This window comes from Pleurodeles waltl, chromosome 1_2 (assembly GCF_031143425.1).
Source record: "Pleurodeles waltl isolate 20211129_DDA chromosome 1_2, aPleWal1.hap1.20221129, whole genome shotgun sequence".
NCBI lineage: Eukaryota > Metazoa > Chordata > Amphibia > Caudata > Salamandridae > Pleurodeles > Pleurodeles waltl.
In genome coordinates, this window is record NC_090437.1 from 477,512,811 (window position 1) to 477,539,820 (window position 27,010).

Sequence of the window (27,010 nt, forward strand, 5' to 3'; positions counted from 1 at the left end):
AAATCAAACAGGACCAAAACAACAAAAATCCAACATACACAAGTTAAAATATGTATTTTCAAAAAAATAAGAGTTTTACTCCATGGAAAAAAATTGAAACAATGATTTTGCACAAAGTACCTGCTTAGCATAAAAAATAAAGCTGCACGGGTGAGCATGCGTCGGAAAAGGCAGCGATGCGTCAATACCATCCTCGCAAGGGAATCTGTGCGTAGTTTCTTCTCTGGTCGAGATTTCTCCCTCGTAAGAGAGAGATGCGTCGATTTCCGGACGGGGCACCTCAGATCCGCGCAGAGTCAGGTTGACTTTGACACCCAGGGATGATGCATGGAACATTCTGTCACAAAGTGCTGGGTGAGGGTTTGCATCATTATCAGCAGCCACAAACGGGTGTTGCACGTCATTTTTCCAGCCACGATGCGTCGATCTCCCAGCCGCGATGCAGGTGGAGCGGCAATTTTAGCCGCAAAGCCGGCAGCGCGTCGTTTATCAGCCATGTTGCAGATGATGCGTCTAAACTTTACACACACGGCGTTCTGTGCATGGGTTTTCAGCTCTTGCCTGCCAACTTCACCTTTCAAGGGCCCAGGGACTGGATAGTATACCACTTGACAGGGCAGGAGTCTCAGCAGAGTTCAGATGTTAGCAAGGGAAGTCTTTGATGGCACTGAGACTTCAAAACAGGAGGCAAGCTCAATTCAAGCCCTTGGAGATCTTTCACTAGCAAGAATATACCACAAAGTCCAGTCTTTATTCCCCTTCACAGGCAGAAGCAGCAACTGCAGAATAGCCCAACTAAGCACAGTCACAGGCAGGGGCAGCACTCCTCCTCAGCTCTTCTCCTTGGCAGAGGTTCCTCTTGGTTCCAGAAGTGATCTTGAAGAAAGCTAAAGTATGGGGTTTTGGGTCCACTACTTTCTGCCTTTGAAGTTGGTAAACTTAAAAAGGAAGTCTCTCTTGTTTCAAGATCCTGCCTTGCCCAGGACAGGCCCCAGTCACACCAGGGGGTTGGAGACGTTATTCTGAGAGGGCAAGCACCTCCCATTCAGGTGTAAGTGACCACTCCTCCCTCCACTCTAGCAGAGATGGCTCATCGGGATATGCAGGCTAGACCCCAGCTCCCTTTGTCTCACTGTCTAGAGGGAATTCACAAACAGCCCAACTGTCAAACTGACCCAGGCAGGGAATCCACAAACAGGCAGAGTCACAGACTAGTTGAAGCAAGAAAATGCCCACTTTCCAAAAGTGGCACTTTCAAGCTAACAATCTAAAAAACAACTTTACTTAAAGGTGTATTTTTAAATGGTGAGTACAGGGACACCAAACTCCATATTCTATCTGCTCCCAAAGGGAATAAGCACTTTAAAGTTATTTAAAGGCAGCCCCCAATAATAAACTATGAGAGAGCTAGGCCTTGCAACAGTGAAGACTGAATTTAGCAGTATTTCACTGTTAGGACATGTAAAACACATCAGTACATGTCCTACATTTAACATATACTGCACCCTGCCCATGGGGCTACCCAGGGCCTACCTTAGGGGTGCCTTACATGTATAAAAAGGAAAGGTTTAGGTCTGGCAAGTGAGTACACTTGCCAGGTCGAACTGACAGGTTAAAACTACACACAGACACTGCAGTGGCAGGTCTGAGACAGGTTTACAGGGCTACTTAGGTGGGTGGCACAACCAGTGCTGCAGGGCCACTAGTAGCATTTGATTTACAGGCCCGGGGCACCTATAGTGCACTTTACTAGGGACTTACTAATACATCAAATATGCCAATCAGGGATAAACCAATCAACAATACAATTTACACAGAGAGCATATGCACCTTAGCACTGGTTAGCAGTGGCAAAGTGCCCATAATCCTAAAGACAACAAAACAGGTCAGAAAAAATAGGATGAAGGAGACAAAAGGATTGGGGATGACCCTACAAAAAGGGCCAGGTCCAACAGCTTCCATTACATTTAAAATTACAAAAAAGTGCTTCATTTTTGCTCACCTAACTACCGAATATGTACATTTCATTTACAAACTTGTTATAGGATGTCTTCTCACTCGGGACTTGAATGTATACACTATTTCTTGCACCTGATAAATAAATCTACCATGGGGTACATTTTTTATTAGGTGTGATAAACAACACCTATCACTAGTTTTTGGGGTGCAACATGTGGATCTTAGTGCTTGTCGCACCAAAATCTGCATGGTACAGTAAATACTGTACACTTTCCCCGACTTAAGCTCTGATAGTTACGACCTCCCAATATTTAACAAAGGGTCGGGCACTTAACACAATCAGTGGTTACTGGGTGTGTTAACACCCAACGCGTAAACCTTGCGCAAGCAGGAGTTTGCACAAGCGTGTAAAAATACAGACCCACTTATGATCACAGCCTTCAAGTCTACCCCTGATAATACACTGGCTCACTCTGAGCTCTGAATTTGATAACACAGAGGATCACTCAAACACTTATAACACATCCAGATCTCTGCTCCTTAAAATACACATGGCCACTCAAAGTTCTGCTCCTAATTATACCTAAATTTACTCAGATTATGTTGGTGGTAATGCAAATGCTCCATCAGAGCTCTTTATGAAGCCAAACATCACTCTCAGCTCACTCTAGATTATTTCTAATACTCACTCAACCTCTACTGATAACCTTAAACACCATCATTATTTTATTTTGCTTTCTTTTCAGTTATGTGCTACTTAATTGAGTCGAAGTTCAACACAACTTGAAAAACGTCAAAGGGAACTACCAAGTCACTGATTAATTAAACTAGATACAGTAATTTATTTCACTTTTTGTATCTCCTGAATATGTACTTAGCTTGCTAAGCACCATACTCCTGATATCATATGTCTGTTATCTCAGGCCATCTAAACCATGTTAGAGATGTCTTTTACAGCATACATTGTACACACGTGGTCCGTCAGGCCAACAGTCTCAGTGAGAAAATGTGGGGGTATCTCCTATGTTGCAATTTTGTGACAAAAAAATGCTATTGCCAGTTCAGTGGATTCATGTGTCTGCTGCACGGTCCCCACAATATCCGAAAGATAGATGAAATTCTGCTGTAGTAACATACCATGACACAGCATGAATGAACTGGTGTAACAAAAGGGACATGATAACAATGCACATAGCATGAGGCAGTGTATCTCAGTAAGGCAGTGAATAATATAAATAATGTCATATGACACAAGTTATCCAAGGATAGGTTGTCATAACAAAGCATGGCATGAACTGACCTGAAGCTACATAAAAAATTATAAAGCAACATGATTCAGTATAGCACAGCATGTTTTAGCATAACAAAGCATGAAGCACATAATTGGAATGATTCAGCATAATAAAGCATAGCACAATACAGGAAAACATAACAAGATGTAGCATAAGAAAACACAACATAGCAAAACATAAAATGCAAAGGACAGCATATTGCTGTACATGAAAGTTCCAAAATAAATACATTAAAATACAAGCAACATCTGAAAGTATATAATATTCAGCTTCCATACCAACTAATCATGTGTCTCTGTAAAGTTCATTGGCCTACAACTAACTCAAAGAAACTGGTGCTGTTATCACAAGCAGTGTGCTCCCCTCCCACTTTGAACACGCCCAGCTCAAACTAACTTGTTTGCAAGTTCGGCTAACGTCTCTGAAAGCAAAGACTGGCACAGTCGGTCAGCTGATGGGCATGCCCGTGCCACCAAGAGACTGACAGGAGGTGTGGGGCCAGAATATTCCACGCTCTGCATCTCAAAGGGGAGTAAAACTGTAGTGCGTGGTCAGTTCGGATGAAGATTCATAGCGCTGTGGTTTCTGTTCAAGCCACTGGATATTGAGGAGTTCCAGGCGCATGCCTTTCTGCGCCTCCCTCACTCCAAGGGGTTCTGAAATTGCCTCGGATCAAAACTATACCCACGTCATCAGTTCTATGACTGGAGGGGGTGTAAAATGTTTCACCATGCTGTCTTTTACACGTTTCATTTTGCTACGCCAGAAGAGATTTGTCCGCTTATGCCATGATTGGCTGTATATTCGATACAGCATCGCTGAATAGGCTATTGCACATAAGAGTCAATACACATTATTTATTAGTGGACGGACAGGTGTATCTCTCTTAAATTTACAGTTCTACTATAGGCGAGATATATCGATTGCATCTAAACTTATGGTGTGAGCCAACAAGTATGGTTTTGGTTAGGCGAGAGTTCTGTCTTCTTTCCCAAGGCTCGTGTTTGCTATTTACCTTGATTCCTTTAAAATTGGGTGGTTGCTGCAAAGCAAACTAGTGAATGTCCGAGAAGATGTCTTACATTTTTTGTATTTTTTATCTACGTGAGTAGCTCAGTCAGAAATGGCATTCAAAGGGGGGGCGTGGCCAACCATTGCAGAAGATGGCCTCTTTCTACAGTGGCTCCCGTCACCCACCACCCAAATCCCCAACCATCCGCAAACCTATCCGTAAGTCACAATATAATTATACAAAGTTGCGCATGAAACAACTCAGCTGAGTCTTTCCAAGTGGCAGCTGGGGAACAAGATCTACGCCGGGAACAGCAGGTGCGGTGCGGCCTATGCCTTAAGGTGAAGCGCATTAAAACCCTGACATAGAGGGAGAGCGTGCTGAGTAGGAGAGCCTGAAGCTGAGAATGGGACCCCTCTCTCTCCCCACTGCTTGTGATGCCCCCTCAAGGCAACAGCAGCAGTGCCGTTGAACCTGGAGACCAACGCTGCTAGTGAAGCATGAGCCCACATTGGGAGAGAGTGACCAAACCACGACTCGTTCATTGTGTGTAAAAGGCCGCTTTATTGGAACAGGTGCCCCTGAGCCTACCCCACCTGGTCTTTGCCTTACAAAACTAAAACCTCACTAGACATCGAATAACCTGTCCCCTGCCCCTGCCCCTCCCCTACCCTGCCCTCCCCTACCCTACTCTCGTCCTGTCTTTTCCTTCTCCTCTCGTCTCCTTAATTCCTCCCGTCCTACCCGCTTCTTTGAACCTGTCCGCTAATGAGCAGTCTCCTGCCTGTCCATGTCTAATTAATGCTCCTTCCCGTCCTAATACCTGAATTGCCCTGCCAACTCCGTCCTCCTCCCGAGCTTTTAATAGCTGCCCTGCAGCTGTCCCCGCCACCAGAAAAAGGCCCTGACTTTTTCTGCCCCCCCCAGGGCTCCCTTAGCAACGCTTTCATTTGCTCCCTCAACTGCAGCAGGTACAGCTCCATCCCTTCAAATGACAGATGCACCCCATCGTCCCTGAAGAGCTCCGCATCCTCAAACCTCAAATCCACGTGCTCCAAAAACGTCACACCCCGCCCCACGCAAAAACCTTTAATTTCTTTATTTAGTTTGCGCCTAGCCCTCTCTATAGCCCCCGGCTTCCTGGCTCCTCTGCACACCTGACGCGGAACAAAGGCCGTAAATATAACATGGCAGCCCTTCCACTGGTCTACCAGGATCTGTAGATCCCTCTTCATCAACTTAAAGAGGTTTAGCCCTGTGGTTACCACCAGATCATTCTCTCCCAGGAGAATGCAAAGTAAGTCCGGACAATGGCCCCTCCCCATTGTGCCCTGTAAGCGAGGCAAAAGCTCGTGCCATTTCATCCCCCCTTTCCTGAACCACATGACGCGATAACGTGCTGGGTCAAAACCCAGATTATCCCCTAGAGCAGTCCTCCGAGCTTGACGCTGAGCCCATTTGATAAACGAGTGGCCGATCACCCAAAAGGCAAGGTATTCCGCTTCTGGCCCCAGGACCACACCTGAAAAAGAAAAAAGACATGAAGACACATCCAACAATTCCCACCCCTATTCTCCATAAAATTCAGACCCTCGCACATAGCGCCTAAAGCAATCGGATCTCCACCTCCCCAAAGCCATCAGCTCCTCTCTACTCCAGCCCTTGTTCCCAGCCTCCGTAGCCACCCCCGATCCGGAAATAATGTGTACCAAACCGGGCAGCATCCAACCCAAGATGAGCCAACCCCTTTCGCAAAACCGCTAATAACCCGCTTGCCATCTGCGTGATGAAAAACCTGCCCGACCGTGGGCGTGGACCCTTTACGCAGCTGGCCCTCCCAGAAAACGGGACAAATGATCCTGACCGGATAACGCAGGAGAAAAACCGTAACCCCAACACCTTTCTGATCTGTCTTTGATCGACGAACGACCAGCGCCACACCATCCGCCGCTGGTTGTACTTCGCACCACTGAATACCAGAGCGCCCCGGCAAGGCCAGTAACTCCAACATACGAAATGCCCCGAAAAATAACCAAGACATCATGGTCCTGAAAATGAGGGTCTCATGCGCATCATGTCAAATATCTCCCAAAACCGGGAGCAACCGTTTTAACAAAGCCAGGGATATTGGACGTCTCACACGCCCTGTAACTCCCAATGCTTTTTCCCAACCTTGGAGTATCCTAAGTCCCAATTCCCCCGCCGAGGGAGGGTAGCCCCAAAAAAGTTTCCCCATAAACCCCAAAGCTGCTAACTTACCCAAGATCGTGACTCTGGATTGCCCCTTTTCAATCAAATCCATAAAAAACTGTACCACATCCTCCACGACCTCCTCATGCCTCACCCGGTGCCATCCCCTGTATCCCAGGAACTCTTCCCATGCTTTCGCATATGCCTGCCGTGTAGACTTTGCCAAAGAGTTCAGATCCAGTCGTAGCATCCGGAATTGCCTCCTCTCCACAGCGTAACAGGCATGCAAATTCTCGTCAAAGCCACACCCGTGGCTAATCCATGGAACCGCTCCCACTGAGAACGAGACAAAGCATCAGCAATGTCATTATTAACACCCAGACCGTGTCTCGCTCTGAAATGTATATCATTCCGTAAGCATTGCAGCACAAAAACGCGCATTAGCTGTAAAACCCCGGCTTCACGCGCGGACTGGCGATTAACCATCTGCACCACCGCCATATTGTCAACTCGAAAAAGCACCCGCGTGTGCCGAAGCTCCGTGCCCCACAAGCACACCGCCACTATCAGCGGAAAAAGTTCCAAAAACGCAATGCTACGGCCCCCATTCTTCCATTCGTTCGGCCATTCTTCGGCGCACCAGCGACCCTCCCAATACAACCCAAACCCCGTCGATCCTGCCGCATCGGAGAAAAGCTGCACATCCCATTCGCAGTCATGCCACACCTTCAAAGGGATTCCGTTAAAAGATTCCAAAAACGTGGCCCACATTCGCAAATCCTCGCGTACCCCCACCTCCAGCTGCACGTGATGATATGGGAGCGCCTGACTCGATAACGTAAGAGCGAGTCGTCTGCAGAATGTTCGTCCAGCTCGCACCACCCTACAGGCAAAATTCTAATGCCCCAAAAGCACCTGGACATCCCGCACCGTGACCTTACGCCTGTCTAACATGTCAGAGATCCTGCATACCATGTCCGCTTTCTTGTCTGCTGGCAACCTGACCATACCTGCCACCGTATCCAGCTCAATCCCCAAAAATGACAGCGCCGTACATGGCCCCACTGTCTTGTCAGGAACCAAGGGCACACCCAGGTCTCCCATGATTTCAACAAACCGGCCCAGCACCACCGCACAAAGCGGGCTGGCCGCCAGCGCCGCAAAGAAAAAGTCATCCAAATAGTGCGTTACCCATTGGTGACCCGTAATTCTCACAAAGATCCACTGCAACGATGTACTGAAACGCTCAAACAGGGCACACAAGCTGGAGCACCCCATGGGCAATGCCTTGTCAACGTACCAGAGCCCTTGAAACTGGATGCCCAAAAGCTCAAAATCATCAGGATGGACTGGAAGTAGCCAAAAGGCAGACTTAATGTCAGTTTTTGCCATCAGAGCCCCTGGGCCCAACTGCTCCACCATAGTGACTGCCACATCCACCGACGCGTAGGACACCTTGGTTATGTCCTCCGGGATGAAATCGTTGACCGACGATCCTTCCGGCCAAGACAAATGATGTATTAACCGGAACTGCCCCCTCTCTTTTTTGGGGACAACGCCAATAGGCGACACAATAAGGTTCCGCAGGGGCCAAACCGAAAAAGGACCAGCCATGCGACCCTCCTGCACTTCCTTTGCTAATTTCTGCTGAACCAATTCCTCTTTACCGCAAACGGACTGCAAATTCTCTGCCCACCGCCGTACCCGCAGGCCCTGATAACCCAACCGAAAACTGTCGCGAAAGCCCCATACCAGCAAGTCTGCGTCCAAAAGTCTGTCATATTCCGTCAAATAGAACTCGATCCACCTAAACTGGCGTAAGAGCCCTTTCCCGCAACACCCTGCTGCTGCTGCTGCCCATCTCTGCCCCCGTAGCTATTGGCCGGTCCCCCACTCTGGGCTCCCCCCGAGCTAGAGGTATTCTGCTGTCCACCACAAGACGTGACTGGATGATGTCCCGCGCACTTCGAACATTCATGGCGGAACTTACAATATTCCCTGGTACACAAACCTTTATTGTAGTCCCAACAGGCCCCGGATCGACCAGAACCTGTAGTGGTGGAGCTACCCGGGCTAGCGCCCCCGGGCCCCATCCCTTGGGTGGGGCGTTCCCGAAAGGGCCGATAGATTATGGGCAAACCGCTGGCCGTGAAGACCGTCTTCCCGAATTTGGCCGGCCCCATAGTGTGCTGCCACAGATCCGAATAAATTTCACCCCACTGCACCTCGGGATCCGCAGCCATGCGCGCCCTCAACTCCTCGTCGTACTGTCGCCACGCATAACCCCCGTAGTTAAGGTGAGCCTTAAGGATGATGTCCATATACTTGAACAAAGCCACCGGCCTCTCCGGAAACCGCTCACAATAAACACTAGCAAAAATCAAGAACGCCGCCGTCCAGTTTTCGATATTCACCGGCACCTTCGGCCTCTTACAAAGCTCCCATTCCTCTTCCTTGGAGCCCTCCTTTGCCCTTACCTCCCGGTGCAGCAATTTCAGGATATCCACGTATTCCCCTTTCCAAATTTTGTCTTTCGTGGCTTGCATTAAATGAGCCCCTAAAGGTTTCGCTGTGCCCATATAGGGCAACTTAACCTGTTTTGAGGCCGGCTCCCCTTCTTTCTCCTCCTTCGCGCCCTTCACCGCCTGCCCTCCCTGACTACCCACCAACCCATCGCGGAGTAAGCCCGTCTTCTGCGCATTCGGTGCAGCCTCCCCGCTAGCCCCGACTTCGGTGGCCACCCCCGTGTCCTGCACATACACCCCTTTTACCAAGCGCACCGAATCCTCTATCGCTACCTGGAGAGAGCAGCGGGGGCCGCTCCTGAACCATCCGCACCTCTACTCCAGCGCGCCCCTTCTGACGGCCCCCTGGCTGCCCCAATAAGTGCTTCTCCACCTGGAACGACTTATTGATAGGGTTAGCGTCCCCCCGCCCCTTCCCGCGCTCCCACCATTCAGCTTCACTCCCGCTATTCTCCAACTCTCCTTCCTCCAAGCTCTCATCTGACTCGACATCGCGCTGCGCAACCGCCCCTGTGGTGCCACCCGCACCGCAACCACCACAAACCACGCAGCCTGTAGCCACTACTCTACTCTTTTCCCGTATACCTGACAGGCCCAGATGTTGCTCCTCCCAAGCAGCGGCGTTGGGGGGGGCGCAAAACCCACACCGCCCAGAAGGAGCGTCCGCAGCCTCCCGCCGTCTTCCGCGCCTTCCTGCAGATGTCATCCGGCTGGCCGCCCCAGGACCCACCTTCACTTCTTCCCAGGGCGACTGAACCGCATCCTGCTCGCCTGGGTCCTCTTCCTCGAAATCCAAGGGATCCTGCCAAAGAAGGTCCGGTGTGCCAGGGGTTGAAACTAACTCTTCCAGCCCCTGCCCGAAAAAACCACCCTCCCCTGGCTGATATTCGACAACAACCCTTGCTCTACCATCCTCAAACTTACTCCCTTTTTTTGTGGCCCCGTAGACCTGCCTGGGGGCCCTTTGGGCCCTAAAAGTTAAGGGCTCCTCGCTCTCCGACCACCCACCCTCTTCTGCTCCCAGGCCCCCTTCGTCCTCACTGCTGCTCCATGCAGCAAGGTAGGCCATTTTGATGAAATAGGGACCCTCGGGTCCCTGGGGCCCCCATCCTCGATGCCTCACCATTATCCCCAGCCCCCATGGCTTCGCTGTTAGACCCTGCCCCCCCTTGGGTGACGGGGAACTGCTGTCCCCACTGCCCATGGTCTCCCCCTCCCTGCTCTCAATCTTAAATGCTCCTGATGGGCCCACAAGCCTAGCTAGGCCCGGGACTGCCACTTGTCCCCTCCGTTTACTGGTGCCAGCCCCCAGGGTCGCACTACCCTGCACTGCAGCTCCCGGCGCGCCTTTCCCAGCGCGGTGCGCCGCTCTACAGCTCCCGCTCGGAGCCTGAGGGCACCCCGCCCCGAGGGAAGCCCTCGGAACTCCTGGGTCCGCCTCCCGGCCCTCCCCTTCCCCGCCCCAACCACACCCTTAAGCACCGTCCCGCTTGCCCCCCGGCCAACTCCTCTTACCTGCAATCCTGCCCCAGCGCGCGGAGGCGAACACGCCGCAACCGCCACTGCCACGCCAGCTAAGGCCCTGCGCGCCGGGCGTCCAGGCGCAAGGGCCTCTTCCCTCACCAGGTCCATGCGGCTGGCCTGCCTCAGCAGCGCCAAGGCGCTCTAACTTTACTCTCTTCCGTCATTACCGACACTGAAACTCCGATGGCGACACTGCAGGTACGGGTGCAAATGTGCCTAATCCCTCTCTCACTACCAGAAACCTTCACCAACCTTTCTACTTCCTTTACTATCTTTGAAGATGTTAACTAATATAATTGTTGGTAATACTAATCTATCACCACACCCCATGCAAAAGGAAACGGACCGAACGGACAAAGCCATGGCCACCAGGTCACCTTCTGTAAAATGGTGCCTGTGGCCACAAAATGTCCGGTTATATAATTACCCCACCCACCCAAAATTGGCACCCCGGATGACCAACCGCGTTGCGGGTCGTGCCTCCTCGTTCCTCCTCCTCCCCCCCGGGACCCTAATCACTACACCGGTGAACACTCCGGCTGGGATCCAGCGAGGCCCATGCCTGGTAAGTGGGCAGCACATCCAAGGAGCGGTGCAGTGGGTGCCACAGAGACTATCTGGCACGGGGGTTAAAGACTCCGGCACCACGAGGGTGAAGCAGCAAGTCATCAACGTCACGACAGTGCTGAGTGCAGCCCGGCACAACTGTCCTCGTTCCCTCGCAGCATCAGGGATCGCAGCACCCAAAAGTCGTGCCGGTCAGGGCTGCTCAGCAGAAAGCAGAAGTATCCCTATTGTGTGGGACACAGAGGCAGGGTGACCCAGGAGACCTGTATTGGTAAACAATAATCTACTTGGCTACCTATCACTGTATTTATAGCTCCAAGCGCCAGGGGGAGTTCTCCAGAGACTCAGCCAAACCTCATCTAGACAACAGGACTAGGCACCGACACGGAGGCGAATATCTTGCCCCTGGTTGCTTTCAGCCCCTATGCTTAAACATTTACACTGGCATTTTCTTTCAGCACCACATGAAGTAATTCTCTCAAAGTGCCAGGAGATGAGACATTCATCCCAATGTGGATGGTGAGGGGCACCATGCCGCTTCAGCATATTGTCCCGAGGTGCTTGGGGAGTGGCCTAGGGAATACCAACAGGCCGCAGCAGGCTACACCTTTCACCCCTGGCAGGTGCCAGCAAGTACCAATTGCCCCGACCCTGCCTCAACCACAGCGAGAAACACCAAGCAACAAAGAGATCCATTCAAAATTACCAGTGCCAATGAAATCCGCGCTGCCCTCCAAACTAAGTTGGATTAGTTCACCCAGCCGAAGGAGCCACCTGGGGCCCAATTGGTGGAAAACCAATAGACTCCTGATTCTCAGGCTCCTCTAACGGAGGAATCACCCACACTTACTGAAATACTGGCGGCAATACAAGGAATCTGTTCAGCACTCAAAGGTAAAATAGACACTGTTTCCAGCGAAGTCTCTCTTCTCATGCAGGCAGACCTCAGTACCCGGGGTGCCAGAGTTAAAGAGACAGAACACTTGATCGCCACTCTGCAATCAGATAAAAAAGAAGTTAAGATCCAGGTAGGGGACTTGCAAGCTATTACCAGTGCCACAGAAGCTAAACTGGAGGACTTTGAAGGACAGTTGAGAAAAGACAATGTTTGCATAATAGGCATTCCTGAGCGCTCAGAGGGACCAGCGGTTGATTTATTTGTCGAGGACCTCATACTTAACAAGTTGCAACCACGTGGTCTCTTGAAGTTCTTCTATGTGGAAGGGGCCCACAGAATACCGAGTCACGTGCGACAATGCCACTGTCACCTTTTCACCAGATTTCACACTCCAAGTGAAGAAACTACGTCACTCTTTCCTTGAAGTCAACAAAGTGCTAAGAGACCAGGAGTTAAAGTACTCAATGATTTTTCCAGTGAAACTCAGATTAGTTGCAGATTGAAAAACCGGGTTCTTTACAACCCCAGAAGACATCTGGGACTGGCTAGACAGATGGAGAATGGTAGGAGTGACAGGCACCTGAGCCCATCCGGAGAGACGTCCAACAGACACCGCCACCACAAAGGCTACATCAGATGCAACTGGTGAGAGACGTCAAACTGGCATACCTAGGAGCAGGGCCCACAACAGGGCTCCTCTGGGAGACTCCAGCTCGATAGCGAGCGACCGTGTCAGTGTGAGACAGACCCATGGCTCTCCCAAAAGGTCTGAAGTAAAGACTGAAATGGCAAAGGTGACGCACCGCCCGCACATGCAGACGCTGAGCTTTCATCATTAAAACTGGAACTCCTCAAATGTCTACAAAATCAGGGGTAACATTATGCTGTAGTAAATCGGGAGGGTGGTTGGGTGGTGTTCTGGCTGGGTTTTTACAGCCTTCTTTTAGTTAGTTTGTTTCATGTTTTAGGACAACAGGCACTCTCCAGAGTTGGGGGGACAGGTAGTTTCATGTCCGCCATGCAGGGAGGCGGGGGGTTATTGGAGTTTGGGTTGAACAGTTTGTATATTTATTGTTATATCAATGTCATGGTGACTCTTCACAATTGCACAACAGCAGCTCATAATAGCTTACTCATCACTGTTCAGCCATGACGTCCACCCTGAGACGACTTAGATTCACAGTTCTCTCTTGAACTGTCAATGGGCTGGGAGATAAAATCAAGAAAGAGGTGGTCTGCAATACCTCAAAGGGTATGCACCAGACATAGGGAACAACTACCGTGCCCTTTATCGATGGGAACTTAGGATGGTAGCCCATGAGGGACACACAAGAGGACCCAAAGGGGTGGGCATCTTTAGGCAAAGATCTCTCCCATTTACCTTCACAACAGCTGCCCAGAGTCACACGGTAGCAGTCACGGGTCAATGGGAGGGCAAGATTATCAAAGTTGTATCGCTTTATGCACCCCCAGATCTCAAAGAAATGGCACTTACTGACCTTGGTGCACTTCTCTTCAGGCTCCCTGAAGGTGGTTTAGTGCTAGAGGGATATTTCAACATGACTCTCTGCGGAGCAACAGATCGCTGGCCCCCTCTCTAGGTGTTGTCAACCCACTAGCCACTGGCTGACTTCTTGTCAATTCTTGGCCTTGTAGACACATGGTGCTCCTTCAACCCTGCAGCACGACAATACACATTTCACTCCGGGGTGCAACGGAGCCTCTCTTGCATGGACTATATACTTACCCTAGCCCAAAAACTCCCCCACATCCGAGACGGTCACCACCTAGCTAGAGGAATCTCTGATCACTCCTCAGTCTGCGCAGCCTACAGTCTAGCAGGCTATGGAAACAGACGGGGAATGATGCTTAATCCCTGGTACCTTAAAATACCACATATACTGATGAAGCTCCTTGAATCCACAGAAACCTATATTGATGAATATGAGGGCTTAGTAGAGCCAGCACAGATGTTATGGGTAGCATTTAAAACTGTTATAAGGGGTCAGGGTACAGCATTGATAACGGGGCACAAAAAAGAAAAAAGAAAAGAGAGCCCAGTTGGAAAAATTAGAGGAGGAAATCAGGGATCTTGAATCCTAACTTATCGCAGGAGGACGTGGAGAATTATAACATAGCCTTTCCCTGGAACAAAAAGAATACAGGGATGTCGCGATGGAGATTGCAAAGTCTCATCACCGCACAACCCAGCATCACGTATACGAGGTGAGTGACAGTGCAGGGAAAGTTTTGGCTTCGCTAGACAAAAGAGAGGCAGAGTCTCGGTGGGTACTTACAGTTGTAAATGACGAGGGTGTGAGGGTGCGAGACAGACAAGGCCTCGCTGATGCCTTTCCCGACCATTACGCCCATCTATACTCCCCTACCTCTACAGCTATGGCTGCAGAACCCTGCGAACTATTATCTGACATCCAAATGCCGGAACTTTCACAGTCCGACAAAGAGTTCCTAGAGCAAGACCTGACTGAAAAACAAAGTGGCTCAGGCGATCCTTGATTTGGCATTTGGTAAAGCCGTGGGCCCCAATGGCCTAGCTGTAGAACTCTATAAATTAACAGCAATTAAAGTCGCCCACTCCCTCCTTAACATGTTTCGAGAGTGCTGGGATAAAGAGGGAACTGCCCAAAGATCAATGAGTAGCTAAAATAATAGCCCTACACAAAGCGGGCAAATCACCGGAACTATGTGCCTCCGAAAGGCTTCCATTGTTACTCAGTGCAAAAGTGAAAATATTTGGCGGAAGCTCCTTGCAACGCAACAGATTAAGGTGATTCGCACATTGGTCCATCTGGATCATTCTGGCTTGATGCCGGATAGAAACACAGAGCTTAATTTAAGACAGCTACATGGGTGGCTGAGCCGCGCAGAGAGAATCTGTGCAGCATCGCTGGTGTTGTCTCTTGACACAGTGGAATGGCCATATATATTTGCAGTACTGGAGAAATTCGGGTTTTGCCCTCACTTTATCTCCTGACTACAGTTCCTCTATTCTAACCCCCTTGCGCAGGTAACAGCAAATCGAGATACATCTGCACCTTTTCTCCTCCGCTGAGGCACAAGACAGGGCTGTCTATTTTCCCCTTTGATTTTTGCCTTGGTCCTTGCAGCTTGTAGATTTAGATCCCTTGATAAGAGGCCCTAAATGGACTGCTGACCAGGAGGATAACATTTCCCTGTATGTAGCCAACATCCTCCTTTATGTAGCTGACCCGATGCTTTCCCTTGGAATGATAATTTACATATTCTCACTTTTCCGACACCACTCAGTTTACACCATTAACTGGAGTAAATCCTTGATCTATATTCTCAGTGGGCCTGTACCACAACTCCAGGATGGTTGTGCAACACAAGTTTTCACAAGGGGCCCGCTACCTGGGGATCTACACCACCAGACATCCAGCCAGCTTCTACATATGTAACCTTGAACCTCAACTAACACCCCTAAAAGGGGACATTCTACACTCGAGAAACCTGCCACTGTCCATGGTAGGTAAAGCTTTCTTATTTAAAATGATGGCCCTTCCCTCTTTTCTATACATACCTTTCCCAGTCCCACAATCTTTCTTTCAGGCAATGGACAATGAAACTCGCACACTGCAATGGGGCAGTGGAACTACTCGGGCAGCACTCTGGAAATTATGAAGGGGCTGGTCTAACAGAGGAACAGCTCTCCCTGATCTGCAAAAATATTATTGGGCATCACAACTAATAGCTGTCAACCATTGGATTCATATCCCAGAAGGTGAACCGGCTTATAGGATGGATAGGAGAAACATGCTGCCAGAGGGTTACCTGAGAGCAATATAATGATGAAAGCGCATAACACCGTCCCCACCCCAACAAAGGTCACACTTACTCTTTGGGACGCAGCATTAGATGCCAAGGGCTGGTAGGGTAAAATTAAGCAAGCCACCACCCTTTAGGACACTACAATGCTGGGAGCTCTGGCCCTACAAAGGGAATTTGCTAAATAGGATCTGATCAGCTTATCAGGGTGGGAGGCCTCTGGCAGAAGGGTGAGGTGCTCCCATTTGCACAGTTACAAATGGAATGCCAACTGGCGCCCACGGAGACTTACACATATCTGCAAATCCATCATGCCTTACACAAAGTACTCTTAAAGGGTGTGAGCCTGCCAGAGTCCTCACCGTTAGAAGATAGGTTGTTGGACGATAACATGCCCAGAAAGGCGATCTCACTACCATACCAAAAATTGATAAATAATTCCCCTGATATTTTCACATAGTTACGCATGAGTTGGGAGCGTGATCTGGACGGGGTGGAGGATGATGAATGGCCGGAGGCCCTTGCCTCTACCAGAGAAGTGGCTATCAGATCGAAATTTCACCTGATACAGCTCAAAATCCTCCATAGGTCTTACTATGCGCACACTACGCTGGTCAAAATGGTTAAACTGGAGCCTGCCTTTCGCCCCAAGCAATGTGGTCAGGATGGGGCATTTTGTTACATGATATGGAGCTGCCCAAAGCTCCAAAAGTATTGTTCAAAGGTGATTGATTACTTAAATAGTGTGTAGGAATAACCTGGAGCCAGACACAAAATTGTCTCATGAATATCTGGGGCGAGACTGACCTCATTCGCATAGCCCAACCCCACTGGAGTTGATGGTGGCAAAACGCAATATAGCACCATTGTGGGGGGCAGAGACAACACCTCCCCTCAGTGATTGGAAGAAAGACATGGACTGGTGTATGCAAGTGAAGAGAGTGGTTTACAAAAGCAGGGGTAGCCCAAACAAATGGACGAACATATGGGAAGATTGGAATGAATATCAAGGAGGGTTTTCTTTTCCAATTCCAAATACTGTTCAACAAGACTGGGGACATTGATGCTAGTATTTTGCTACAGCCTTTGCAAAAGCTGAGGGGGGGGCAGGTGGGTGGTTCTGGGATTGTGGGGTCCGGTGGGGATTCATTTACGATGTAAGCCAATGTCTGGCTTACTGAGAATTTTTCCGATGGATGTCACCATGCTCCTTGTTGCTATACATGGAATAAAAAGATTTATTAAAAAAAGAAATAGCAATTTAAAGTTAACAGTGAGCACTAGAAAAGACATTTGCAATACATTGATAACAAGCTGCATCCGTGTTCAATAAGTTCAAAAAGTGAAAATAAATGTTTTCTCAACATTTTCCTTTTAAGCCCCCAGTGAAATAAAACCTCGATTGCGCGATGTTTTTACACGCACTGCACAGGCTAAGACCCACTGTTGTGATATAAGTAAGGGGAGTAAGAGTGTATTGTCAAGGGCGGTCTGAGATGATGCTTTCAACCAGGAAATACTTTCCTGGCTGAAATCCAGCTCCAGGCAGATGTGTTTTTGAAGTGAATGTAGAGGTTAGAACGGCTTTCCATTTGGTTACGTTTTTCTCCCAACCTCCTCTACTATAGCTCTCAAAAGGCCAAAGGTCATGATGCCTCGTTTCCTGATTTCTTGTTTTTAAACCAACATAGGACTCGTAAGATTGCAACTACTGTAAGCCTCTAATACAATGGGAAAATGTGTTGTGGAAAGAGCCTCCCTGTATGGTGTGTGTGCACTTTGAAACTTTTTTAAATATGCACTTTATAGTCATCATTCTAGGGTGACCACCTGGCATTGAAGCAAATTCTGGACAGGACTGTAAAAAATTCAGGACAAAGGGTCAAAATTCAGGACAAAAATTCAGGACAAAGGGTCAAAATTCAGGACAGAAATTCAAGAACAACCGTCAGTTTTACAGACACACGCAAGAGAGGCCATGCCTCACTATTTTGTCAGTGCATTTATTTGCTGTTTTTTAACATAAGACTATTTATTAACTGTGGTCTTTTAGTGATTGCCTCCTGGTATGCTACACTCAGGTGTCACATTACGTAGCGTAGGCCAGTCACCAAGGCCATCACCCCTACCCAAATCTGATTCTTTCTTGAAGAGAAAGTAACAGCAACATTTTGATTATGTTTCTGAACATTTTAAAACCCCTGGCAAACAGTTTGGGAAATATTAAGGTAATAAACCTTATGTTAGTTTAAACAAATTTAACAAAACCATATGGCTTACCCCAACCGCCCATGGACTTTCAACCTAATTGTTTTTTAAAGAGTCAGGGCAGACGGTGTGTGCGACAGTCTCACACCTAATGTCAGGATGTGAGGTACCCACAACATGTCTGTAGTCTCACAGCACTAGACTGTATATCTGGGACTACATTTATCTCAGAAATGGGAGCTCAGACTGCCAATCAAAGATAATAAAAGAGGAGGATGAAATTGAGATCAAATGGGAGATCCAGGGCAAGTGATTCAAAGGGTTGTTGCTCAGAATTGTATAGATAAGGAAGAGAAGAACAAGGTGGGACAATTCCTAAAATCAGACAAGATGGATCCATCAAGACTATCAGAAGGTATTGGGTACCTAGGGAGTTGTCTCTGCAGACAGGAGAGAAACATAAGAGCCACTGTCAAGTGGTTGAAGAAGCAACACCCATCCACCTTGGCAAACTCTTCTGGTGCAATGGTCTGCTATTCGTGCTGTGAAGTGTGAGCAGGGGCCAGACCCCTTGCAAGGTTGTGCAAGGCAATTGCCCGCTTTGTCCATGTCTTTAAATGGTTTTGAGATTGAGCAAAAGCCAAACTAGTGATCTGGGTTATCCCTAAGTGTCAAGTACACATAGAATCTTCAAGATATTTGGGACGTAAATTGCACAAACAAACTGTAAAAAAAATTAAAATATAATTTGTGTTTCTTTAACGTATGGCACTGTTTTCCCCTTTATATAGAATTAGATCTCAGATTGAACTGGGAACCAGTTACCTTTCGATACCTAGTGATTAATATTTACCATTCTCCCACTGATTTCCAGGATCGAAATCTCAGCAGAGCATCACGGTCCATCCAAGCCCAGTTTGCTTTTACGTCTTCTTTTCTGCTTTCTGCAGTGAGCCAAGTGGCACTAGTGAAGATGGTGTGCTACCCCAATGATAGTATTATTTCGCAAACCTTCTTCGGTTCGTCCTTCATTCCTTCTTCAGCTATGCCACACATCTGATTTGGTTGCTGCGGCGCCATCGGGTAGCTCTTTCCACTATAAAGCTACCTGTGACTGGGGGTGGATTAGGCCTTCTGCACTTGGAACGCTATTATTCAGCTGCACAGGTCCAATGGGTGGCTCGCTGGCTTTCTGCCCACCTCCCTGCATGAGATGGGGTTTATCAGTAAAGACTTTTAAGGAGGGCTTAATGCACTGCTCATTGTTTCCTACTGACCAATCTACAGATCACCATCCGGGGTTATCATGCACAGCTTTCTCTTGCCTTGCTGGAACCTGTAAACTCACTGACACAAAGAAACCCTGTGCTCCTGCACTACCTTTGCTAAGCCTTCCCACTCGCACAGGACGGATGTGCTCAGAGCAACTCCATCAGTGGCATGCTGCAGGTATCTTAAAATTGGGGGATTTGTTTCTGGATGACGAGCTACTAAATTTCCAAACCCTTATGGCAGACTACCATCTTCACCCAGGTCAACTCCTTACTTACGGCCACCTTAAATAATCATTAAAGCCCTATTTCATGTCTGCCACCTAGCACTGACCCTACAAGAGGTGTGCCAGAAGGTCTACACCATAGGAACTAGTGGAAAACTGATAGAATGGATGTGCAGACCTTTCCTGCAACATTGAGACCACTCCAGGTCTTCTCGTCATACTACCTGGGTGATTGATTTGGCCAAACCTCTGCAAGGTACGGACTGGAGTAAAATACTGGACTTTCCCCACAATGTATCCCACGGCTGTCACTTTAAGCACATTCAAAGTGCTTCCTTGGGAATGCACTCTGCCCATTGCTTGCCATTGGCCTTGTGGTTCGTAACTCACATTTTGTTGCTTTCAATTTGCTGGCTTTATTTGTTTTAGGCTATGCAGCTTGAGTTCATTCCTTCCCATGCGCAAACCTTATTTACAGTATCCTTCCGAGTGATCCCTTTCGGTAAACAGGCCTGTAAATCTTGTTCTTATCTCATCACATTTGCTGTGCACTCAAAGAACAAAGTCAAATGTCAGGCTCTGATTTCTGTGGGAACTTAGGCCCTCATTCCAACCCTGGCGGTCTCTGACCGCCAGGGCGGAGGGCAGCGGAAGCACCGCCAACAGGCTGGCGGTGCTTCCAGGGCTATTCTGACCGCGGCGGTAAAGCCGCGGTCAGAAAAGGGGAACCGGCGGTTTCCCTCCGGTTTTCCCCTGGCCCAGGGAATCCTCCATGGCGGCGCTGCTTGCAGCACCGCCATGGGGATTCCGACCCCCTTCCCGCCAGCCTGTTTCTGGCGGTTTTCACCACCAGAACCAGGATGGCGGGAACAGGTGTCGTGGGGCCTCTGGGGGCCCCTGCACTGCCCATGCCACTGACATGGGCAGTGCAGGTGCCCCCTAACAGGGCCCCATACCGATTTTCACTGTCTGCTTTGCAGACAGTGAAAATCGCGACGGGTGCCACTGCACCCGTCGCACCCCTGCAACTCCGCCGGCTCCATTCAGAGCCGGCTTCCTCGTTGCAGGGGCTTTCCCGCTGGGCCGGCGGGCGGCCTTTTGGCGGTCACCCGCCGGCCCAGCGGGAAAGCCAGAATGGCATCCGCAGTCTCCTGACCGCAGAGCGGCCATTCTGCGGTAACCGCATGGCGGGCGGCGACCGCCGCCCGCCGCGGTCAGAATGACCGCCTTAGTGTTTACTCTTCTTTCTCTGACTTCAAGGTGAGAGGATTTATGTGGCAATCTAGCTGGATACTGGGGTTAGAAAAGAGTTTTTTCTATCACATGACAACATTTAAATAAACTTCAGAATATATCAGAATTAGGAGTACAAATGAAGCACATTTTTGTTAATCCTTAACTGTGCTGGAAACAAATACCTTTATATGATTAAAACAAATCATTGCATTAGGTGATGTAATTTCCACACATCATCGTCTGTGCAGAGTATAGTTTGATTTGAAAAACTGTACGTCTGTGCAAATGTAATGATCATTTCAATAAAAAATGTGTTGTCTGAAATGGCAGTGTGTTACTACACTCCACTCTGCACCACACCACTGCACCCTACTCTGTATCACTCCACTTTACGCCACTCCATGCCACTGCACTGCACTCTTCTCCATTCTGAACCACTCCACATTTTGCCACTGCACTCTGCTACTTCACACTATGCCTCTCTACTCTACTCTGTACCACTCTACTCTATGCCAATGCACTTTCCGCCTTTCTACACCACTGCGTTCTGCTCCTCTGCACGCCATACCACTCCAGTCTAGGCAACACCAATCTAGTTTGCACAACTCCACTCTGTCACTCTGCAACACTGCACTATATGCCTCTGCACTCTAAGCTAATACACTCTATGCTAGTGCACTTTGCTCTGTAACACTCAACTCAATGCCCCTGCACTCTACATCAATACACTGTACGTCACTTTAATCTAATCTGCATCTCTGCACTCTATGGCATGGCACTCTACACCACTTTACTCTATGCCATCACACTCTATGCCACTCTTTGCAACTCCATTCTACCCTGCACCTCTCCAAGCCACTTCACTCTACTGTGAAACAATCTACTTTACGCCACTCTGCACTCTGTGCCACTGCATTCTATGCCACTGCACTCTACCCTGAACCTCTCCACTCTATGCAACTGCACTCTACTCTGAAACAATCTATTCTACGCCACTGCACTCTATGCCACTCTGACCAGTGCACTCTAGTTCAATACACTCTACACCACTGCACGCTGACACTTTACTCTGCAACACTTCACTGGCCTCTACTATACTCTACACCACTCTACTCTGTACTATTACATTCTGCACCAATACACTCTATTCCACTGCACTCTATGCTACTCTACTCTGCCCCATGCCACTCTATGCCACTGCACTCTGTCAGTGCACCCTAAACAGCTGCACTGTATGTCACTGCCCTCTACTCTGCACCACTGTACTCTGCCACTGCTCTCTGTGCCACTCTACTCCACTTTACATCACTGCACTGACACTCTACTCTGCAACATTGCACTCTCCGCCACTGTACTGTACACCAATCTACTCTGTACTACTGCATTCTACGCCACTGCAATCTACGCCACTACACTCTATGCCACTGCAATCTACGCCACTGCAATCTATGCCACTACACTCTATGCCACTACACTCTATGCCCCTACACTCTGCATCACTCCACTCTACGCAACTGCACTCTACAACACTATACTCTACTCTGCACTGCACTCTCTGCCACTCGAGTCTATTCTGCACTCTATGCCACTGTACCACTCTGCACTACTGCACTCTCTGCCACTCTATTCCACTGCACTCTATGCCACTCTATTCTGTCCCACGCCACTCCATGCCACTGCACTCTAAACCACTGCACTGTACGCCAGTGCACTCTAAACAACTGCACTGTACCCCCCCCTGCATTGTACTCTGCACCACTGGGCTTTACGCCACTGCTCATAGCCACTCTACTCCACTCCACACCACTATGCCACTAACTTTTAGCCATGTTGAACAGCAGCCACTCTGGTGCATAACATGGCTAAAACACATTGGCAAAGCCAATAACTCTTACGTAAACAAGACCTATTGGCTTTGCCAATGTTTGTTAGTGGTATGAGGTACCGAGGTTCCAGAAAGGACTGTGAATGTGTAAGTCCTTATTTTAAATATGTATTCGATGCCTCATCAGGGGTAGTAAGCGCTATATAAATACAATTACATCCTAATATAGGCTGCTACAAAATGCGCAAATACAGTTCGGTTAAATAAAAAAAAGTGCTTCTCAAATACAGATGTGAATAATATAAAACATTTTAGTATTAGGTATAAAATGTATTACAGTCCATTAAAACCACACACTCTACAGCTCACCATTACAGTACCTATCTAAAAGAAAATATATTTTCCATCAGAAAGCTTCAAGCGACTCCTTTGATTAAAGTCAATGCAGGTTTTCAAGCCCCTTTACATTTTCAGATTTACCAGTTATCCACATTTGCATTTCTTTAGGGAAGGAGACACCCTGGCAAGAAGGCCTTTTCTTATCTGTCTGCCCCTCCCTCAGAACACAGGAGGCCCCCTGCCCTTCATTCCAGCTGGGGAAACTGATCTGTTGGTAATTTCGCCCTGCCTCCGTTGTCCTTTAGGTGAAAGGCTGAAATTACGGACAAATGCTGTCCGTGAAGACTTTCATCACGGACAACGGACAGCAGGGCAAAATTACCGGCAGTCCGTGAAATTTACGGACGGGTGGTCACCCTATAAAGTTGCTCATGGTTACCCATTTACAAGGCAATCGTATGTGAGATGCACAATAAAGGCATTCCTGTGACAAAAAAAAAAGATAAAGGTGCAGCACAGCCTCAAATATAATCCCAGAAAAACTAGGAGTGCTTTTATTCACTCCGTTCTCCGATTAAACATTATGTGCAGCCACCCCTAACTATGAATGAAGAATCCACACCAACAAAAAGCTGATGAGAGAAATCATGAGATCCACCTCTACTGTAATGTGTCCCTAAGAATACAGAACTTCCTTCCATCAGCAAGCTTTTAGATGTTGTTTTATTTTAATGCCTCTATTTTGGAACTTTCATGTGCAGTAATATGCTGTCTTTTGCATAGTATGTTTTGCTCTGATGTGTTCTTTATGCTATATCTTATGTTTTCCTATGGTGTACCATGCGTCATTATGCTGCTTCATTCAAATAATGTGCTCCTACCACATGCTTTGTTATGCCAAAATATGCTGTGCTACACTCAATCATGCTACTTATACTTTTTTATGCAGCGTCAGGTCAGTCAGTGCCATGCTTTGTTCTGACAACCTATCCTTGGATAACTTGTGTCCTATGACATTATCTTACGTTATTCAGTGCCTTACTGTGATACACTGCCTCATGCTAATAAATGCTTTGTTTTCCTGCCCCTTGTGTTATGCCAGTTCATTCATGCTGTGTCATGTTATGTTATTCTGCAGGTGTTTGTCTTTATTTCTTTCAGATATTGTGGGAACAGTGCAGCAGGCACATGATTCGGCTCAGCTCCTTTCAATCATTGGGGTCTTCAAATGGCACCCACTGCATGTAAGTATGATGTTCAAGACCTTGGTCCTGATTTTCAGCGCCCAACGCAAACTAGCACCTTAAATTTGCCAAACCAGGCAAATATTCACCATCCAACCAGACAGAGCGGACCTGGTCACACCCAGGGGCCAACATTACATTTGCACAGGTGGTATCCCAATAGGGGAAGAAAGCACATGGAAGCTGCAGCAACCAATGACCCCAGGACACTGCTGAGCCCGAAAATTACACACTGATTCATTCCGTTCTTCCAAGGTTTCCCTGACGGAAGATCCTGCCATAATGCATTCTGCACCTCTCACCACCATAACACTGCCACCTTGATGTGCCCTACTAGTTTGGCATCACTGTTGTTATGTCAGATTCGTTGTGGAAGCAGCTATTATTTCAGTCCTCAAAGGTTGAATGTGTATCCAGTGCTCTCATGCAAGAGCCCCTCAATTGCCTGAATGCATGGTACAAATAAATATATTTTTTACTTATGTTAGTTATGAATATAAGCCTAGACATATTTTCATGCACATAAACCTATTTCCATATTTAGTCCTTATGCACAGGTAAGTGACTACGTTCACTATGCTGTATTGCATAATGAAAGCTACATGCACAAAGCAGGTATAAGGTTGAAAACTCTGCTTCAGAATTTGTGTCTGCAACAATGCTTTTTGGCAAAGTACTGAACACATTTAGACGTCAGTAACGTTTTCTCTGACTCCTAAAATGGATTTAGACCATGGGTATGCAAAGTGCGGCCCGGGGGCCACATGCGGCCCCCTTGACCTTTTCATGCCGCCCCCTGGGCAACAGGAGTACAGGGTTGTTCGATTCAGCTGTAACAATATAAAGATTGTAAATAGAGAGGCGATCATTTATTTCAAAGTTAACTGGTGTTATGGAAAGGAAGGAACCAGGGAGTCCTGAGCTGCACTTTAGAAGCACGTTCATTTTTAAAGACATCTTGCAGAAAATGTGTAAAAATATAACAGTTACTACAAAATTCAAAAAAGTGTGTTAACATGCACTCCATTTCACCTAAGTATAATGTATTGTATCAGTGCTATGAGAAGTATTCATTTAAATGTGATAGTTTTCAAACATGAATTTAGAAACATTCATTTTTACCCCTACCTGACAAATACGCCAACAGGGAATTAAACAAGCAGGTCTAGTGTTATGTGCACTCTTTGAGTGGCCTGGGTTCCTATTATACAAGAACAACATTATAGTTTATTAAATTAAACACAGGAGCAGATATGTCGGTGTAGACCCTGATTTCGATGAACTCGTGATAATGAAGAAAAAAAGGAGGGAAAGTGAAACTAAGCAATTACCTAGGATCACACAATTTGGAAAATTAAGGAAGCCAAAATTAATTCCAGGTTTTCTAGTTTCATATTGTTCAATTTAGCCACTCGATGTATATCCTTCGCTTCGCCTACAGATACTTAACTGCCAATACTCCCAACCCCCTCGCCCAACCTCCATTCCGCTGGCATCGATGCGGCCCTCGGGCACATCACAGACCAAACTTTTTGGCCCCTGGGAAAATGCCAACTACAGACCCAATTTCTAACAGTAGCCCATTAACAAAAGGCAAGTGGTCCCCTTGGGATCCCTTCCCCTTTGTGAATGTGAAAAATAAATGTTTATTGAAGAGTTGGCAGTGGTCCTTTGGCACACTGGCACACTTTCATTTAACAAAAACAGGTTGTATTTTACAATTTTTAAGTTTACTTTATTGAAAATCAATCACAGACACGGTGACCTGCTGACCCCTGCAGGACACCATTCCTGTACTTGTGTTCAATTGGATTGAGTCACAATCTGGAACCTGCCTAATAAATATTAATTAGGTATCTCAGATTGCAACTTAATCCAATTCTGTTTTTATGCACCAGCTTACTGGCACATGGGTCAACCAACCTAAATGTGTGTGGGTTGATTTGTTTGTATTTATTGGTCACAAAAATACTGGTCACACATTGCAACCAGTGTTTTGAGAATAGTAAATAGGACACCAGGCCCCAAATGATTATTGCCTACATTATACAAGAGCAACTCCCTGCTATTAGTTTCATATATGCAGCAAAGCACTACAGTACCCTTATAGTAAGACTTGCATTTTGTAAGTGATGTTTTAAAATAAAATTATACTTCAAAGATAAACAATTCAACTAGAGGGATAGGTGCTGGTGGAGGATGAACAGCAATGGGCATCAACCTCCCTGATTTACCCATACTCTAATCTTTAACACACCCATTGTACACTATCTCCCTTACTCCCTCTGACCATTCATACAATCTACTCTCAATTCAGCAATACCCTTAACACAAACTCTAATCATTCATCACAGTCTCCTGCAAGATATTAAGGTCACACTCCATCTGGAACTATGGGCCCTATTACGAGTTTGGCGGTCGGGCCGCCAGACCGCCACAGCGGCAGTGCCAAAAAGACTGCTGCAGCAGCTGTCCCTAGACCTTAGCAGCTGTCCCTAGACTGTATTATGATGTATACAGACAGAACCGCTGCCTGCCAAGCCAAAGTGCTGACCGCTAGCAGTGTGGCGATCTGCTATCTTGGCGGTCTGCACTCTGGGTGCCGCCAGCACCGCGACCAACTGCCAAGGTGATTACAAACACACAGTCCATGTGGCGGTCCCCTTGTGTTAGTTAGCCAATGGTGGTCGTCCACCATGGTACGCATTCAGCAAAGCAACAGACAAGTGCCCATTGCATGACTTTAAAAACAAAACAGCTGACAATCATTGGCCCAGTGGACACACCTACAGATCACACTATAAAATACACCCTTTCACAGACCATGGTTCTTTGCACCTTCACTGCAACCAAAATTAGATTTTGTTCAGAGAGCTAAGGCACTCC